The 19,029-nt window shown below is 45.2% G+C and overlaps 1 protein-coding gene across 1 annotated transcript in view; it reads right to left on the reverse strand.

Annotated features, from left to right (window-relative positions):
• LOC122541975 (complement C1q tumor necrosis factor-related protein 1-like) overlaps nucleotides 1-17,651 on the reverse strand; it is a 51,308-nt gene extending 33,657 nt beyond the window's left edge. The window contains exons 1-2 of the mRNA XM_043679270.1: nucleotides 17,497-17,651; nucleotides 5,030-5,134 (exon numbers count right to left, since the gene is read on the reverse strand). The gene's annotated coding sequence lies outside the window, so the exon portion shown is untranslated. The remainder of the gene's footprint in view (nucleotides 1-5,029; nucleotides 5,135-17,496) is intronic.
• Nucleotides 17,652-19,029: the final 1,378 nt, after the last annotated feature.

The raw sequence follows: 19,029 nt of genomic DNA on the forward strand, positions 1-19,029 counted from the left end.
GCGCACACATTCCTTTCCATTCAAAAGGTGGGATTCCCTCGAGGGCCGTCACTTTTAATGAACCGGACACTGCTGAGTGGTGGCAACATTGTTCAGCTGTTGTCATGACCTTTCGTATCGCTCCTACCTTCCTGAAGCTGAGAGGTGCCCCCTCCACTTATGGGGACAACACTCGCTTCCGCTGGCAATCAGTGGGATGCAGGATGGACAGGACAGGTTTGAAGGCTGGGTCCAGCTGCGCTATAATCTATCACGCACACACCCCCCACATCTCTCTTCCTTAACAAGGTCATGGACATGACTACACCCCTAGCAAGTATTTGCATTAAAAGTAAACATCCTTTGGATTGGCGACCTGGGGTCAGTAAATGCCTTTGATCCATCCTCCTTTCCACATCTGATTTCTAATCCACTATGGATGGCAGCATACTTATCCTCACTGTTCCCAACAGGACTGCCATTGATTCCTCTTTCACCACCTTTTGGATTGGTATCCAATGCGATAATTGGTTCGCTTTCAATGGCACTTGTTTCATTTGTGGCCAGAGGGCCTACCCCTGGCTGCCTGCATCCTGGACTGGCAGCTGCCATCTTGGGTATATTGTCCCTTTCCTTTACCACTCCCACACTTCACCTTTCTAGACTTCAATGCCCCGTAGAAGGAGAACGCTTACCTTTCAGCACCTTTTAACTAATTTCTCCCCTCCCTATGCACTTCAACTTGAGGTTGAGGTTCAGAGGATTGCCGCCATCACTCTGGAAGAGATTGCCAATGCCACTGCTTCCGCTTTTGTCCTTCTAAACACGGACATGGTGGCTGCCCGCACTCCAGAATTGCATGGCCCTCGGCTAGCGCTTGGCTGACTGTTGCACCTCCATCCCTGACTCCAGTGAAAACGACCATAGCTGCTAACATTCACAAGGAAGCTACCTCTCTCCATGACACTACCCCACACTGGGATCTTTGGACTTGGTTGGGTAGTTTGCTTGGCTCTTGGGCTTCTACACTTCTACAGGGCCTCGTAGTTCCCATTGCTGTTTTCGATTTGCTCTCCCTTATCATTATTTTCTTTAAACAATGCTGTACCCGTTTTGGGTCACTACTGATGCCAAATTCTCCTGTTTCATGGCCAGAGGGGCTACCCCTGGCTGCCTGTCTCCTGAACTGGCAGCTGGTACCTTGGGTATGTTGTGCCTTTCCTTTACTATTCCCACATTTCACCTTTTAAGGCTTCAATGCCCCGTAAGAGAACTCGGACTGATGCCAAATTCCCATTTGTACCTTTTCCTGTTTCTAATGTTCCTCCACCAGTTGATGACTTAGTTGAGTCTCTCAGTTCTGATGTCCCTTTTTCTGACAGTTACCTGAACGTCCCTGAACTCCCACCGCCCGACAACCCCCCCCCCCCGGGTCTGGTTATGTCCCTCCTTTTGCCAATTCCTCTGAACTGCCCTTCTAATTTGGGGGAAAAAAAGGAAGGAATTGTGGGAGATTTGTTATAACCAAAGCAGCCATCTTGTCACATATTAAAACGCCTGGAATCCATTTTAAATCTCATATTAGTGGGTGCTTGTTAAGCTTGTACATACCCAGGCCCAGTGAGGTTGCTGACCTTGCAGCTGTACTCACACCTGATAGTATAGCTCTTTTCCAGCATGGGAATGCTCTTCTTTTACAAAATCTATTGTAATACTAACATTTGCTTATCGGCTCCTAACCAGACACTATGTGACTGAAACTACTGACTGGGCAGAGTGCCCATTTACTCATTATACTGCAATTAACAGTCTGCTCATTGTTCAATGATTGTAACCTATATAATCACGCAACTCTCTGTATCTCATCAGAGCGACTTGTGACCATTAGGTCAACTTATCTCTCCCCGTGAACTCATGAATAAACATTCAATAACTCAAGGTTTGTGTAGCGCGATTCATTTTCTTTAATGTAGACCGTCATTAGCGAGTCATCCACTGCAGAATTCTTTCCTATCCTCATCCCTGACACAGTCATACTCACAGGCAATGTCCCAAATACCCCATCCCTGGGCGTGTGTCCTGTCCCACCGACAGCAGTGTACAGACAAGGGGCAGGGAGTTTGCTCTATGAGCCTTCAACAAGAACTCCAGGCCTCAAGAAGTCTCATGGGAACCAGGTCAATTATGAGCAAGGAAACCTGCTGCTGATTACCCCATACTATTGTCCATCAGCTAATGGATCAGTACTCCTCCATGTTGAATACCACTTGGAGGATTTGAGAGGATTTCAAGGATGTAGAATGGATGGGGGATTTAATTATCCACCTGCAAGAGTGGCTCAGCCATAGCACTACTGATGGAGCTGGTCGGGTCCTAAAGGACATAGCTGCGAGACTGGGTCCAACAAGAGGGAACCAACAAGAGGGAAAACCATCCTCATCAATCAGATGAGTCTGTCCATGACAGTATTGCCAAGTGTGACAACTGTTCAATCCTTGTGGAGACAAAACTCACTTTCTCATTGAGGAGAGCCTCCTTCGTGTTGTGTGGCTCTATCACCGTGTGCTGAATGGGCCACACTTCAAACTGATCTAGCAACTCAAGACTGGACATCCACGAGCCACTGTAGGCCAGCAACAGCAGCAGAATTTCCTCCAGCACAACCTGTAACCTCATGGCCCGGCATATCCCCCACCCACTCAACCACTACCACCAAGCCAGGGGATCAACCCTGGTTCAATGGAGAGTGCAGGAGGGCATGCAGGAGCAGCACCAAGCATACCTAAAAATGAGGTGTCAACTTGGTGAAGCTACCAAACAGGACTACTTGCCAAACCGCATGAACAGCAAGTGACAGACAGAGCTAAGCGATCCCCAAAACCAATGGATCAGATCTAAGCTCTGAAGTCCTGCCACATCCAGTTGTGAATGGTAATGGGTAAACAAACAGTTCACTGGAGGAGGAAGCTCCTCAAATATTCCCATCCTCAACGATGAAAGAGCCTAGCTCATCTGTGCAAAAGATAAGGCTGAAGCTTTCACAGCAATCGTCAGCCAGAAGGGCCAAGTGGATGATGGATCCTGACCTCCTCCAGTGGTCCCAACCGTCACAGTTCCCGAGACTTCAGCCAATTCGATTCACTCCACATGATATCAAGAAACAGCTGGAGACACCTGATACTGTTAAGGCTATGGGCCCTAACAACATTCCGGCAAAGGTACTGAAGACTTGTGCTCCAGACCTAGCCACTCCCCTAGCCAAGCTGTTCCAGTACAGTTACAACACTGGCATCTACCCGACAATGTGGAAAATTGTCCAGGGATATCTTGTACATAAAAAGCAGAACAAATCCAACCTGACAAATTACTGCTCCATCAGTCTACTCTCCATCATCAGTAAAGTGATGGAAGGTATCATCAACTACCAACTGGACTAAATATTAACCTGCTCCGTGATGCTTAATTTGGGTTCTGCTAAGTTCATTTACCTCTTGATCTCACTACAGCCTTGATCCAAACCATGGAGAAAGAGCTCCACCCAAGAGTGCGAATGAAAGTAATTGCCATTGACATCAAGGAACACTTGACTGAGTGTGGTATCAAGGAGCCCTAGCTAAACTGGAGTCAATGGGAAAACCTTCTTGAGTTGAAGGCATATCTGGCACATAGGAAGATGGTCATGGTTGTTGGAGGTCAGTCATCTCAGCTCCAGGACATCTCTGCAGGAGTTCCTCAGGGCAGTATCCTAGGCCCAACCATCTTCAGCTGCTTCAGCAATGACCTTCCCTCCATCATAAGAAGTAGGGATGCTCATTGATGATTGCATAAGTCACAACTCTATGAGACAGTCCACGTGCAAATTCAGCAAGACCTGAATATCAATCAGGCCTGAACAATAAGTGGCAAATAATATTTGTGCCACACTATTGCCAAGTAATGACCACTTCTGATAAGAGACAATCCAATCATTGGCCCTTGACATTGAATGGTGAGTCCCCCACCATCAACATCCTGGGGGTTACTATCGACCAGAAACTGATTTGGATGAACCGTACAGATATACTGTGGTTACAAGGGCAGGCCAGAGAATTCTGTGTTGACTACCTCACCTCCTGATACTCATAACCTGTGCGCCATCAACAAGACACAAATCAGGAAGTTAATAATTGCTCTCTAATTGCCTGGTTGAGTGCAGCTCCCACAACACTCAGGAAGCTCAACATCATCCTGGACAAAGCAGCCCACTTGATTGGCACCCCATTGACCAACTTCCAGATTCACTCCTTTCGCCACCTGATGCACAGCGTGTACCATCTACAAGTTGTATTGTAGCAACTCACCAAGACTCCTTAGACAGCACCTTCCAAATCTCTGAGCTTTGCCAACTGGAATGGCATTGTGGGTCAATGCACTGCAGTTGGACTGCAGCAGTTCAAGAAGGTAACTCACCACCACCTTCTCAAGGGCAAATAGGGATGGGCAATAAATGCTGGGCACAGCCAGTGATGCCCAAATCCCACAAAAATGAACAAATAAAAATAAACAGGGGTGGCAGTTACATCGGAATTCACCCTCTGCAAGACCCCCTCATCATCCTGACTCAGAAACGTATCTCTGTTCATTCAGTGTCACTGGATTTCCCTTAATCCTAGCAGCATTATGAGTTCACCTCCAGCAGCAAGTGGATTGCAGCAGTTCTGGAAGGCAGCATCCCACCACCTTCTCAAAAGGCAATTAAGGACGGGGCTGGCCCAGCTACTGAAGCCCACACCTCAGCGAAAGAATCTAAACAAAACGGACAGTTACTGGTTTCTGTGAGCTGTCGCTGCCAAGTCTGTCCGAGAATTTCTCCTGCTCCAGTCCAACACCCACACAATCACCACGTCCCGAGGCCTGTGCAGCTCCTCCTCTTCAATCAGGGAGGAAGATTAACCAATGGATTGCAGGTCCCTTCGAGCCTGAAGCTACTGGAGTCACTCAGTCCTTAACCAGCAACAAAGCAGCTGTAGAAAAGACAACAGGAGGCAGAGAAATAAATGAAGACACTCACCCACTGAGGCTCTCTGGAATAAATCCCCCTCAAGCACGAGCAGAAAAATAGTATTTTTTTTCAAGAAATGGGATTATTTCTCTCGATTTCTTTTTACTCTCCACCCTGTTGCAAGAGAAAATAAGCGTTCAGTTCTTTTGCTTGGCTCTTGCTACTCAGTCCCTTGATTTTCGCTCCTTCCAGTCTGAAGACAACTGAGAGTCAAAGCAATGCATTAATTTGCTTGGCTCCAAATCTCTGCAGAGTCCTATATTTTCTTCCCAACTCCCTTCCTTTCTTCCCCTCCCTCACTCCTTCTCTCCCCGCTGCCTCTGTTCTTCACACATCTATCTCCTTCGGTGGGAATGTCTTTCCAAGAATTAAGAATATGCTCTTGTTAGTTTGAGAGAGAGAGAGAGAGAGAGAGAAAAGGATCCTTAGAGTCAGCTGAAAATAGCAAGCTTGTTCTGTCTAATTGGTTTTATATTTTTTTTGGCAAAGTGGGTATTCTTTGACCTGAAGGGGAGGGGGGTGGTGGGAGGAGGGATAACAGAGTCTGCTGAGGTTTACAGGCCACACTATGTGTCTTTTTGGAGAGAAAGAAAGATCAAATCTTTAAGCTCAAAGTAAACTTTTTCCAGCTGCTTTTTATCTTAGTAAGATGAAAACCAGCTGTGTCTTTGTGGAGGAGGGGGAACGGAGTCCTGGAAACGATTCCATGACAATCTTACAGAAGCTGAACTCAGGCCTCCTTAGGCAGTAAGTACCAATGAAGAAAGGGTTGAAGGATTTGCATTGATTTAGCCTCTTCCCACGATCTCGGGAGGTTCCGAGGCAAGACAATGTTAACAGGCACTTCCTGAAACGTGGCCAGTGCAGAGGAAGAGTGCTCAACGACAATTTGTGCTGAAGCCAGTCGGGAGATGAATGTTGGTCAGCCTGGGAATCCTTTAGACCACCCTTAGGGACTGATGGACCCATTTGGCCCATCGAGTCTACACTCACTCTTTTACAGGCATCCCGCCCTGACCCACCTCTATAGCGCTGCATTCGCCATGGCTAACCCTTTGAGCCTGCACATTCCTGGACACTATGGGCAATTTCCCATGGCCAATCCACTCTAACCTGCACATCTTGGGACTCTGGGAGGAAACCCACACAGACACGGAGAGAACATGCAAATTCCACATAGACAGTCGCCCGAGGCTGGAATCGAACCCTGGGTCCCTGGTGCTGTGAGGTAGCAGTGCTAACCACTGAGCCACCATAGATTATCACTTCTGCCCACCATTTGGACACTGGTGGATTCAGACAGGAATCAGAACTGAGATAAAGAAATTGATCCCAAATTATTTCGGGCCTCACCCACTCAAAACAGAGGGATCCCAGAACCAGTTCAATTCGTCGATCAGGATTATAGCTGTGGACCGAGATAAGCTGCCTGTTTTAGAGATTTTGAAACAGTATCCTGAACAAAGAAGGATTGCAATTAAAATAAAACTTCCCACCGCAGCCAGACGGAATGTCAACACGGGTTTCAGATGATGAAGGGAGCTGATGGAATAAATTTCTCCGACTGGAAAACGCTGGGCTTGCATGTTTCGTAACGCTTGGAGCTGTAACAGGATATGTATGCACTGACTGTAAAAGGGTTTTGAGCCAAGATTGTGCTCAAGAAATGAATAAGAAAGCGCAACTCTGCGTGCTTTGGCTCAGGTCAGCCCTTTGACCTATCAGTTTGGACATTTTAGAGATGGTTGCAGACTGTTCAAAGCTTGATTTGACATAAGGAAAAATCCAAAGGAATAGCCACACTGCATTCAAGGCAGAACACTTAGAGGGGTGGGCGCACCTCCATGCCACACATTTATTTAGACGGCCAATGTCAGGCAGACTGCAATAAATTCACCAGATCCTTTGGCTATTGCAGTGAGGTAGTTTTATGTTCCCCATTGTGGATTACAATCAGGGATAGATTCCTCCACTTAGGAAACTACAGACTGCAAAGGTGTATTTTCACTCCTGCCGCTGGCACAGGTGAAATATTTTGCCACTTTACTTTTTGTGGGGTAATTTAGCACAGCAACAATAATAACCACATGTATGCTTTGTAAGCCCTTTGCCAGATCTACATCCTGACTCCTCAGAGCCTGTCCACCATCTACAAGGCACAGGTCAGCAGTGTAATGGAATACTCCCCACTTGCCCTGGATGGGGGCAGCTCCAACAACGCTCAAGGAGCTTGACACCATCCAGGACAAAGCAGCCCCTCTTGAGTGGAGTCCCATTAACCACATTCAACTCTCACTTCCTCCTCCAACAGTGGTGCACATTGGCAGCAGTGCGTACCAGCTACAAGATGCACTGCACCAACTCACCCAGGCTCGTTTGACAGCACCTTCCAAACCCGCAACTTTGGCCAACTGGAACAACAAGGGCAGCAGATTCATGGGAAGACCACAAACTGTTGGTTCCTCTCTGAGTTTCACATCATCCTGACTTCAAAGTTGCCAAGTTAAAACCCTGCAGGCTGCTCCTGAAGGGCTCTGTGGGTGGTACCTATGTCACATGCATTGTGAGTGGCTCATCGTCATCTTTGGAAGGATGCAGCCTGGGTATAGCAGTCAATGAAGAAATAAACAGTTAAATATGTCTTCTTATCCCTTACAAAAGCTGGCATTGTTTTTAAAGGCCCAGACCAGGTAAAAGATTCTGAATGATTTGAGATGGGGATTGCAGGAAGCCAGGCAAATATGGCTGACTTTTATTTTACTTGTAGTTGTCAATCAGAGTCAAGTTCAGAGGGTCTATTCTCAAAGTGAAGGAAAATGGGAAATTTGGCAATATTACCTTAGGACATGTACTATCTTGGCACTGACACTATCTGGATGTTGGCACTATTTTGGCACCAACATTATTGAGACATTGGCACTATCTGGATGTTGACTCTATATTGGCATTAACACTATCTAGGCATTGGCACTATCTTGGTTTTGGCACTATCTGGATGTTGACTTTATCTTGGCATCAACACCATCTGGACATTGGTACTATCTTAGCATTGAGAGTCATTTGGTGTCTCAATCCTTGCATGAGTAGATGGTGATGCTGTGGCAATATCACTGGCACAGTCATTGGGGGCCTGGGCTGATGGAAAGGATTCAAACCCAAACATGTCGAATTGCAGTTCATAAAATTTAGGTTGGTCTCACTGATAGCAACCATGGAATTAGCAATTAATATTAGGGAGGGATAACTTTACCTGATCTGGCCTAGGTGTGAGGTGCTAATCTGGTTGACTCTTAGCTGGCCTGAATCACTCAGTTTGAGGGAAATGTAGGATGGGAAGCTGGTCAATCAGGAATAGCCTGGTCAGTAATGATCGAATGAAACAAACTGCAGACGGTCTGGACAGATATTTGCAGCAGGTGGTTGCACAAAACAGACAGCATCAAGTAAATTGTCTGTTATTTGTCCCACTTAATAAACTGATGCATTGACTTTGATGGAACTGTGTTATCAGTGTGACGGTATAATGGGTGTACAGGTTAAAACTGCCTTCTCTATACAACAAAGGGAGCGGGGGAGGGTGGTTTGGTGTTTTGATTTTGTGGGATCATTTGAGCCGAAGGGTCTGTTTCCATGTTGTACATCTCTATGACTCTATGAAATGGAAGGTGAATTGACATTCATTGTTTTCAATGAGATTGAAGGTGGTGTGAAAGGATCTTAAAGCTTACTCTATCATCTCTGTTGATATAGTCAAAATTACATTGAATGTATTTTACACACTACCTCAACAACTCCTTCAAAGCCTCTGAGACTGCCATGCTCCTTTGATTCTGACCTCTTGCACACTCTCTTCCTTCCACATGGGCAGCTGAGCTTTCAGTTCCCTCCATGTAAATTCGAGAATTTCCTTCATGTGCTGCTCCATCTTTCTCTCTCCCACTTTCTCTCTGTCCTTTCTTTAATACACTCCTTAAATCCTACCTCATTGTCCAAGCTGTCAGCTCTCCGACCGTCCTTCTGGGATGCAGTATGAAATCTGAAAATGGTGCTATTCATCATTTAGATAAATGATTTGGATGAGAATTTAGGAGGAATGGTTAGTAAGTTTATAGATGACATCAAGATTGGCGGTGTAATGGACAGTAAAGAAGGTTATCTAGGAATACAGTGAGATTTTGGTCAACTGGTTGAGTGGGCTAATGGAGTTTAATTTAGATAATGCAAGGTCATAGTGGCATAGAGACATAGAGATGTACAGAACAGAAACAGACCCTTCAGTCCAACCCATCCATGCCGACCAGATAACCCTAAACCTATGCCCTCTAGTTCTGGACTCCCCGACACCAGGGAAAGGATTCTGTCTATTTAACCTATCCATGCCCCTCATAATTTTGTAAACCTCTATAAGGTCACCCCCTCAGCCTCCGACGCTCCAGGGAAAACAGCCCCAGCCTGTTCAGCCTCTCCCTGTAGCTCAGATCCTCCAAACCTGGCAACATCCTTGTAAATGTTTTCGGAACCATTTCAAGTTTCACATCATCCCTCCGATAGGAAGGAGACCAGAATTGCACGCAATGTTCCAAAAGTGGCCTAACCAATGTCCTGTACAGCCACAACATGACCTCCCAGCTCCTGTACTCAATGCTCTGACCAATAAAAGAAAGCATACCAAATGCCTTCTTCACTACCTTATCTATCTGCGACTCTACTTTCAAGGAGCAATGAACCTGCACTTCAAGGTCTCTTTGTTCAGCAACACACCCTAGGACCTTACCATTAAGTGTATAAGTCCTGCTTAGATTTGCTTTCCCAAAATGCAGCACCTCGCATTTATCTGAATTAAACACCATCTGTGACTCCTCAGCCCATTGGCCCATCTGATCAAGCTCCCGTTGGAATCTGAGGTAACCTTCTTCGCTGTCCACTACGCCTCCAATTTTGGTGTCATCTACAAACTTACTAACTTACTAATGTTCACATCCAAATATAAATAACAAAAAGGAGTGGACCTAACACTGATCCTTGACACACACAGCTGGTTACATTCTGGAAAACAATCCTCCATCACTATTCTCCGTCTTCTACCTTTAAGCCAGTTCTGTATCCAAATGGCCAGTTCTCTCTGTATTCCATGAAATCTAACCTTGCTAATCAGTCTACCATGGGGAACTTTGTCAAACCCCTTATTGAAGTCCATATAGATAATGTCCTGTCATCAATCCTTTTTGTTACTTCTTCAAAAAACTTAATCAAGTTTGTGAGACATGATTTCCCACACACAAAACCATGTTCACTATCCCTAATCAGTCCTTGCCTTTCCAAATACATGTAAATCCTGTCCCTCAGGATTCCCTCCAATAACTTGCCCACCACCGACATCAGGCTCACCAGTATATAGTTCCCTGTCTTGTTCTTATCACCTTTCTTAAATAGTGGCACCACGTTAGCCAACCTCCAGTCTTTTGGCACCTCACCTGTGACTGTTAATGATTCAAAGAGCCCAGCAATCATTTCTCTAGCTTCCCACAGAGTTTGAGGGTACACCTGAATCAGGTGCTGGGGAATTTATCCACCTTTATATGTTTCAAGACATCTAGCACTTCCTCCTGCGTAATATGGACATTTTTCAATATGTCACCATTTATTTCCCTACAGTCTATGTGGTTGCATTTTGGTTGGTCAAACCAGGGCAGCACTTGCACAGTAAATGGTAGAGCCCTGGGGAATGTTATAAAACAAAAAGAGATCCAAGGGTACAGGTTCATAGCCCCTTGAAAGTGGAATCACAAGTAGATAGGGTGGTGAAGAAGGCTTTTGGCATGCTTACTTTCATTGGTCAGAGCATTGAGTATAGTTGTTGGGTTATCTTGTTGTAGCTGTACAAGATAATGCCTTAATACTGTGTGCAGTTCTGGTCACCCTACCATAGAAAGGATACTATTAAACTTAAAAAAGGACAGAAAAGATTTACTAGGATGCGACCTGGACTGGAAGGTTTGAGACTGGATAGACTGGGACTTTTTACCCAGGAGCATAGGCGACTGAAGGGTGACCTTCTAGAGATGTATAAAATCTTGAGAAGTATCGGTAAGGTGGATAGCTGACAGCTTTTCCTCATGGTAGGAGAGTCTAAAACTAGAATCAATAGGTTTAAAGCTACAAGGGAGAGAAACAAAAGTGCCCGGACACAATTTTTTCACATAGAGGGCGGGGAGTGTCTGGAATGGGCTGCCTGAGGTAGTGGTGGAGGCGAGTACAATTTTGCCATTTGAGAATCATTTGTGCAGGTACATGCATGGAGGAATATGGACCAAACGCAGGCAAATGGGACTAGATTAATTGTAAAAACTAGGCAACATGGACAAGTTAGGCTGAAGGGTCTGTTTACATGCTGTAAACCTCTATGAGAGCTGTAGGGCTGATGGGGAGCAGTAGGACTTGGGTAAGATTTGAACCTCGGATGTGAGTTAATAATTTGAGATGATGAAGTGACTGGGCACCAATGTCTACGTAATTTCCTAATCAACCCATTCAGAGATATTATTATACGCCTCTGGAGTGAGAGGGACTTGAACTCAGGCCTCTGAGGTCAGAGGCAGGGACACTATCATTGTACTACAAGAGCCCCCTCTGCGCCAATGTCTATTGATACCAGCATTATTATTTACACCTGAAAGAAGGTTAGGCCACCTAGAGACAGTCACCTTGTACTCATAACCACCATCTTGCCAACTGGAGATCTTTCATTTGGTCTTGATCATAAGTCAAATGCTCTAGTCCCTGGTTGTATCCAATCCAGAGTGATTTGCAGAGGTCTACCACTGCACCAGCTATCTTTCAAAGGGCATGAGTTTCAGGTTTTAATGGTGGAAATTAGTAAAGAGAAAGAAGCTTAGAAAATTCTCAGCTCAATTCATAGCGAATGGGCAGAAAATCAAGTCCATGTGTGTACTGTAAGGAGATATCCCAGGCACTAGAGAGCTCAGTAACATCTGTAGCAAAAAGGAAATCTATAAAACAGCTTCAGGACCTCATAAAAATTGGACAGGGCAATTACATCTGAAGCATAACATGCATTTTGTAATATTGCATGTTCATTGGCCAACCCGTTGCCACTGCCATTCACCTATGTTCCCCATCAATTTGGGCACGACATGGATATTGTACGTTCTTTTTGCGAGCCGTTGGATTAGCTCAAAGATGCAAAAACAAAGCGACCAAATAAATGTGTTTGTGCATATCTGCTTTCCCATGGGGAGGGGGCAAAGGAAGGACAAGGCCCAATCTCTGCTGGGATTCCAAAGAGAAACAGGAAAGACCATTTAGCTGTGGAATGTGTTCTGCCATTCAATGCAATTATGATTATCTGTGACCTAGCCTCATAGAGCTGCGTCTGGGCCCATATCCATGTTAAGAAAATCTAACAACCTCAGTTTGAAAATTAAATATTAATCTTACCAAGTGATGAAAAAAAGCTCCAATTCGCACCACTTTTACCTCAAAGAAAGGTTTCTTAGATTCACCCCTGAAAAGTCCAGCTCTCGATTATGTGCCCTCATTCTAGTTTTTTTTTAACCTGTGGAAATAGTCGCTCCCTATCCTCCCTAACACTTTAATATCTTGAAAACGTCAATCAATTTATCCTTCAACCATCTATAATTCGGGGAGTACAACCCATTCTGGTTTAAAAGGTCCTCATAGCTTCTTCCACTTTGTTCTGGTGAATTTACACTGTGCTCCCTCTGAGGCTTGTATGTGGTATGTAAATCGAGGAGCCAGTTCCCGCAGTTGGTTTGATGGCTAGTGTATGGTTCAGAATAATACCTACAACGAAGGTTTGATTCCCGTTTCAATAAGACTGGAAGAAAAAGGAACAGGAGTAGACCATTCAGCCCCTCAAACATGCTCCACCATTCACTGGGATCATAGCTGATCTGATTGCGTTCCTCACCTGCCCTTTCCCCAGACAGCAGAAGTTAATGAGAAACCACCACGGGCAAAAGCTTCCTAGACACAGCTCAGGGTAAAGGATCAGAAGATGATGAGATAAGAATATGATTTCAGAATGGAATGGAATTCAAATCAAGAGTGTACATGTCAAAAATACATTCTTTAGAGCAAATTCAACACGCAGTTAGTGTTCCTCGATCATTCATACCCATATTTCCCTATTTCTGCCTGATTTGTTCAATTGTTCTGTGTTTGATTATGTGAATGTGTTTACTATTGATGCTCACTGTGTTTGATTGGTTAAGCCTGGATTGGAGACTGAGGAACGAGTGCCATACTTATAGAGTCATAGAGATCTACAGCATAGAAAAACGTTCTTCCCCCAATCATGTTTGCACCGTTCGAATACTACTAAATATTCGAATCCCATTTTCAAGCACTTAGCGCATAGCCTTGTATGGCTTAACAGTGCAAGTGAACATCTAAGTTCACTCCCTTCACCACCTCAGTAGCAGCAGGGTGTACTATCTACAAGATGCACTGCAGAAGTTCACCAAAGATCCTCAGACAGCACCTTCCAAACCCATGACCACTTCCATCTCGAAGGATAAGGGCAACAGATACATGGGAACACCACCACCTTCAAATTCCCCTCCAAGGCACTCACCATCCTGACTTGGAAATATATCACCGTTCCTTCATAGTCTCTAGGTCAAAATCCTGGAATTCCCTCCTTCATGGCATTGTGGGTCAACCACTGCACATGGACTGCAACGGTTCAAGAAGGCAGCTAGGGATAGGCAGTAAATGCTGGCCCAGCCAGCGACACCCACATCCCACAGATGAATAAATAAACAAGAACTTCGCAAATGTGTTAAGGTTTCTGACTCTCCCATGCTTACAAGCAGTCAGTTCCGGATTCCCAACACCCTCTGGGTGAAAAAGGTATTTCCTCACATCTCCTTTGAACCTGTACCCCTGAGATATCACATATACAAAAACTGGAACTATTTTCTTGGTAAGTATGGACTTATATCCAGAACAGAAAATGTGTTGCTGGAAAAGCGCAGCAGGTCAGGCAGCATCCCAGGAACAGGAGAATCGACGTTTCGGGCATAAGCCCTTCTTCAGGAATGAGGAAAGTGTGTCCAGCAGGCTAAGATAAAAGGTAGGGAGGAGGGACTTGGGGGAGGGGCATTGGAAATGCGATAGGTGGATGGAGGTCAAGGTGAGGGTGATAGGCCGGAGTGGGGTGGGGGCGGAGAGGTCAGGAAGAAGATTGCAGGTTTGGAAGGCGGTGCTGAGTTCGAGGGATTTGACTGAGACAAGGTGGGGGGAGGGGAAATGAGGAAACTGGAGAAATCTGAGTTCATCCCTTGTGGTTGGAGAGTTCCCAGGCAGAAGATCCAGAACAGTCTTTCTATAACTAGTTTTCAGAGATGATCCATCTTCACTTTGGGCTCTATAGAACAGCTGCAAATTTTAAAATTACATTCATCTCTTATGGCCTAATGAATGGGACACCATTTCAGTGGACCTTAGATTTTTGATTAGATTAGATTCCCTACAGTGCGGAAACAGGCCCTTCGGCCCAACCAGCCCTCTGAAGAGTAATCCACACAGTCCCATTTCCCTCTGACTAATGCACTATGGGCAATTTAGCATGGTCAATTCACCTAACTGCATCTGTGGACTGTGGGAGGAGATCAGAGCAAACCCACGCAGACACAGGATAGAATATGCAAACTCCACACAGACAGTCGCCCGAGGCTGGGATCAAACCCTAGTGCTGTAAGGCAGCAGTGCTAACCACTGAGCCACCATGCCACTCTTCTTAAATTGTCATAGGTAATGGCATTTAAAAGGCATTGATACCTTTGTTACAAATTCAGGTTGGATGAAAATCTGCTGATGATGTCGTGCAAAGTGACGAGGGCTGTGGCATTTTGAAACTGCATTGTGCATTTTGTCCACTGGTGCCTGCCATATACGCATGTAACAGTGGGGGCAGTCTGCTGGGAAGGCAGGATAAGGAATCCACGTCTTAAGACCTTGTACAGTTTGAATTGCAAATGCCTTGGGTCAATTACATAACAGTTTCTGTCCCAAGAGCTTCACACGGGTAAACTTTGCCAGTTGGAATCTCCCCTCGCTTCTTTATCACAGTTGCTGACTGAAACTGATTTGCCTTGCCAAACACACTGGCTGATCCATTATCTCAGAAAATCTGGAAAGAGGCATTGAATTGCAAAAGCAGATGAATTGCAGCTAAAGCTTAATTAATGGCTGAATCAGCCCCATTTGGAGCCAATGGCCAGTTTTGAACGCTGCAAATTAGGATGGTTGAGGCTTTCAAGAAACCAAAGGGTAGATGCACTGGAATGCTACCAGCAATGAGAGAATTTGCGGATATTGAGGGGAGGGGGTGAGACAAATTCAAATGTGCTCTTTATCCTCAAGGGGTTAAGGGGAGATTTGATAGAGATGTTCAAGATCATGAGGATTTTGTGAGAGCAAATAATGAGAAATGTTTCTAGGAACTGAAAATTTGGTAACCAGCGGGTAGAGACGGGAGGTAAGTTCCAAAAAGGAAAGCCACAAGTGACATGAGAAAGCATATTTTTGAAGGACAAGAGTTGTGTGATCTGGAATGCACTGCCTGAAAGCGTTACAGCAGTAATAATGTTTAAAAGCAGATCAAATAAATCTGAGGGGGAGTCACTGACAAGGCTATGGGAAAAATGTAGACAAATTGGATTATTCTTTCAAAGAGACAGGTCCAGGTATGATGAGTTGAATGGCCTGAACCATTCTATGATTCCGTGATGAATAAATTACACTGTGATAAGAACAAAGCTGGGTTCATTAATGTGCTTCAGTCTTGCCAGAATTAGGCTCAAAATATATATTTTTAAAAATTCATTCACAGGATGTGGGCATCACTAGCTGACCTAGTAATCATTATCTGTCCCTAATTACTGTGGAGAGGTGTTACATAGTCATACAGCAGGGAAACAGACCCTTTAGTCCATTTTCTCTACACTGATCAGACATCCCAATCAGACCCAGTCCCATTTGCCAGCACTTGGCCCATGTCCCTCTAAACCCTTTCTATTCATGTACCCATCCAGATGCCTTTTAAATGCTGTAATTGCACCAGCCTCCACTACTTTGTGAGGTTAGCGCTGCTGCCTCACAACGCCAGAGACCCGGGTTCAATTCCCGCCTCAGGCGACTGACTGTGTGGAGTTTGCACGTTCTCCCCGTGTCTGCGTGGGTTTCCTCCGGGTGCTCCGGTTTCCTCCCACAGTCCAAAGATGTGCAGGTCAGGTGAATTGGCCATGCTAAATTGCCCGTAGTGTTAGGTAAGGGGTACATGTAGGGGTATGGATGGGTTGCGCTTCGGCGGGGCGGTGTGGACTTGTTGGGCCAAAGGGCCTGTTTCCACACTGTAAGTAATCTAATCTAATCTAATCTAATCTAATCTAATCTAATCTAATCTAATCTACTTCTAGTGTTGACCTGCTTTCTTGAACCACTGCAGTCCATGCGAGGCAGGTACAACCCACCCTGTAGCTCGGGACAGACATCCAGCATTTTGACCCAGTGGAAGTGAATGAATTAGTCAATGAAAGAAGGACAAGCAGAAATATCGATTTGAGGCCAGAATCGTGATGTTACTGATGATGGAGGTAGGCTAAAGGGCCTGAATGGCCTGGAGGGCCTTGACCACACGCTCTGTGGCTTGATGGCGGGGACCTTGGTGACATTCCCATTCATCTGCTGCCCCTTTTCCTTCTCAAGGCCGGAGGTCATGGATTTGGAAGGTGGTGTCAAAGAAACGTCAACCAGAATCTATCCAAAGTTGTCAAATGAGCAGACGGTTACTTGCATGCAATCGTCCGAACGGTGCTTCACAGGCGGTCGCAACGCGTGCCCCATCGTAACAACAGTAAAAAATGCTTCTGGGTGTCTTTGTTACGCCAATTAACCTCACGTCTCTGTCTTCTGGTTACCAGCCACTGTGTCACTGGAAACAGTTTCTGTCACATTAGGGATTGACTGAGTTCCAGGGAACACTCTTCCAAAGAATCCCAAGCAAACATTGCAACGTTGTCCTCAGCAATAAACTAGCACCACCGCTTTCAATTTCAGACTTTCAGTGTGGTTTTCAAATTTTGCTGTCTGCTCGGGCTCATATAATGCCGTGATATCATTGCCTATCTGTCCAAACAGCTTTTATGCATTCTTACTTCAGGGCAGTCCCCTCACTTCAACATGGATCAGCAAACAAATACATTGGCAGCCGTTATGGGGTTAACGCAGCTGAGATCTCTCAGCTGAGAGAGCACTGAGCTGAAGAAAAACTGGGCCACTGCTCCTCTCGAAGTCCTGTGTCGGCAAATTCAAAACATCAAACTGTCTGCAAAATATCCCCTGTAGTGCCCCATCATTCCGAATTTCGTACAGAAATACAGGAGAAAAATAGATGATTGAAGATTGAAAAACAAGTCACCAGTCCTTACCTTTAAGGCAGTCAAGCTGTGCTTTAGCATACGTGTACCCACATGTGGTTTTAATCACATCGCCGGAAACAAACTAAGATCATTAGGAACAGTCTGCCGAGTATATAGAGTGGAGGGAACACAGGCATATTTTATAATATGGGAGCAATTTGTCGTCAGTCAATCAGCTGTTAACTCCTGGAGGACAGGGCTAAACACTGATGTCAGATAGCAAGAGATGGATCAGTTATTGCATGCTAAGGAAATGAGATTGGAAGACAGTCCAAGGTTTGTCACTGGTTCATTGGGTTCAGAGCAGCAACAGCAATCATTTTCATTTGTATAGCACCATTATTAGAGTCAGAGAGTCATAGAACATGGAAACAGACCCTTCGGTCCAACCAATCCATGCCAACCATAATCCCAAACTAAACTAGTCCCACTTACCTCCATATCCTCCATACATTTCTCATTCATGTACTTATCGAAATGTCTTTTAAACATAGTAACTATACAATGAGATTGCCTGGGTTGTGGAGTGGGGGGGGAGGTTGAGCTATAGAGAGAGGCTGAATAGGCTGGGGCTGTTTTCCCTGGAGCATCAGGTTTATAAAATCATGAGGGGCACGGATAGGGTGAATAGACAAGGTCGTTTTCCCAGGGTAGAGAAACCCAAAACTAGAGGGCATAGGTTTAAGGTGAGGTGGGGGGGAAAGATATCAAAGGGACCTTAGGGGAAACATTTTCACACAGAGAGTGGTATGTGTATGGAATGAGCTGCCAGAGGAAGTGGTGGAGACTGGTACAATTACAACATTTAAAAGTCACCTGGATGGGCATATGAGCAGGAAGAGTTTAGAGGGATATGGGCCAAATGCTGGCAAATGGGACAAGATTAATATAGTCAGCTTGGATGAGTTGCACCGATGCTGTGCTCTATGACTCTATGACACCCTTCTTCTGGAAGTTCATTCCACATATGAACCACCTTCTGTGTAAAAAAAATTGCTCCTCATGTCTTTTTAAAATGTCCTCTCACCTTAAAAACATACCCCTAGTCTTAAAATCCTCCACCCTATGGAAAAGATGCCTGCCTTGTCTATACTCCTCATGATTCTATAAACCTCTACAAGGTCACCCCTTAACCTACTACGTTCCAGCGAAATAATTGCAGCCTCTCCAGCCTCTTCTCATAACTCAGACCTTCCGTATCCGGAAACATTCTGGTTAATCTCTTCTGAGTCCTTTCCAACTTAACGATATCCATCCTAGGGCCATCAGAACTGGAGACAGAGCTCCAGAAGAGGCCTTGCCAAGGTCCTGTAAAACCTCAGCATGAGTCATCCCTCTCAGAAGCCTTATTGAAATCGGGCATGCTGGTTCCCAAAGGCTTTGCCAAAGAGGTTTAAGGAGCAACTTATAGATGGTTTGTCAAAGCTTTGGGTTAAAGTGGTTAAAGGCAAATCATCCCAGATCAATAGAGCAGTGAACTATACTGGTAGAGGTTATCATGCTACCACTTCTGTAGTGGAGAAAGTGAGGACTGCAGATGCT

This window comes from Chiloscyllium plagiosum, chromosome 39 (genome assembly GCF_004010195.1).
Source record: "Chiloscyllium plagiosum isolate BGI_BamShark_2017 chromosome 39, ASM401019v2, whole genome shotgun sequence".
In the NCBI taxonomy this organism is placed as follows: domain Eukaryota; kingdom Metazoa; phylum Chordata; class Chondrichthyes; order Orectolobiformes; family Hemiscylliidae; genus Chiloscyllium; species Chiloscyllium plagiosum.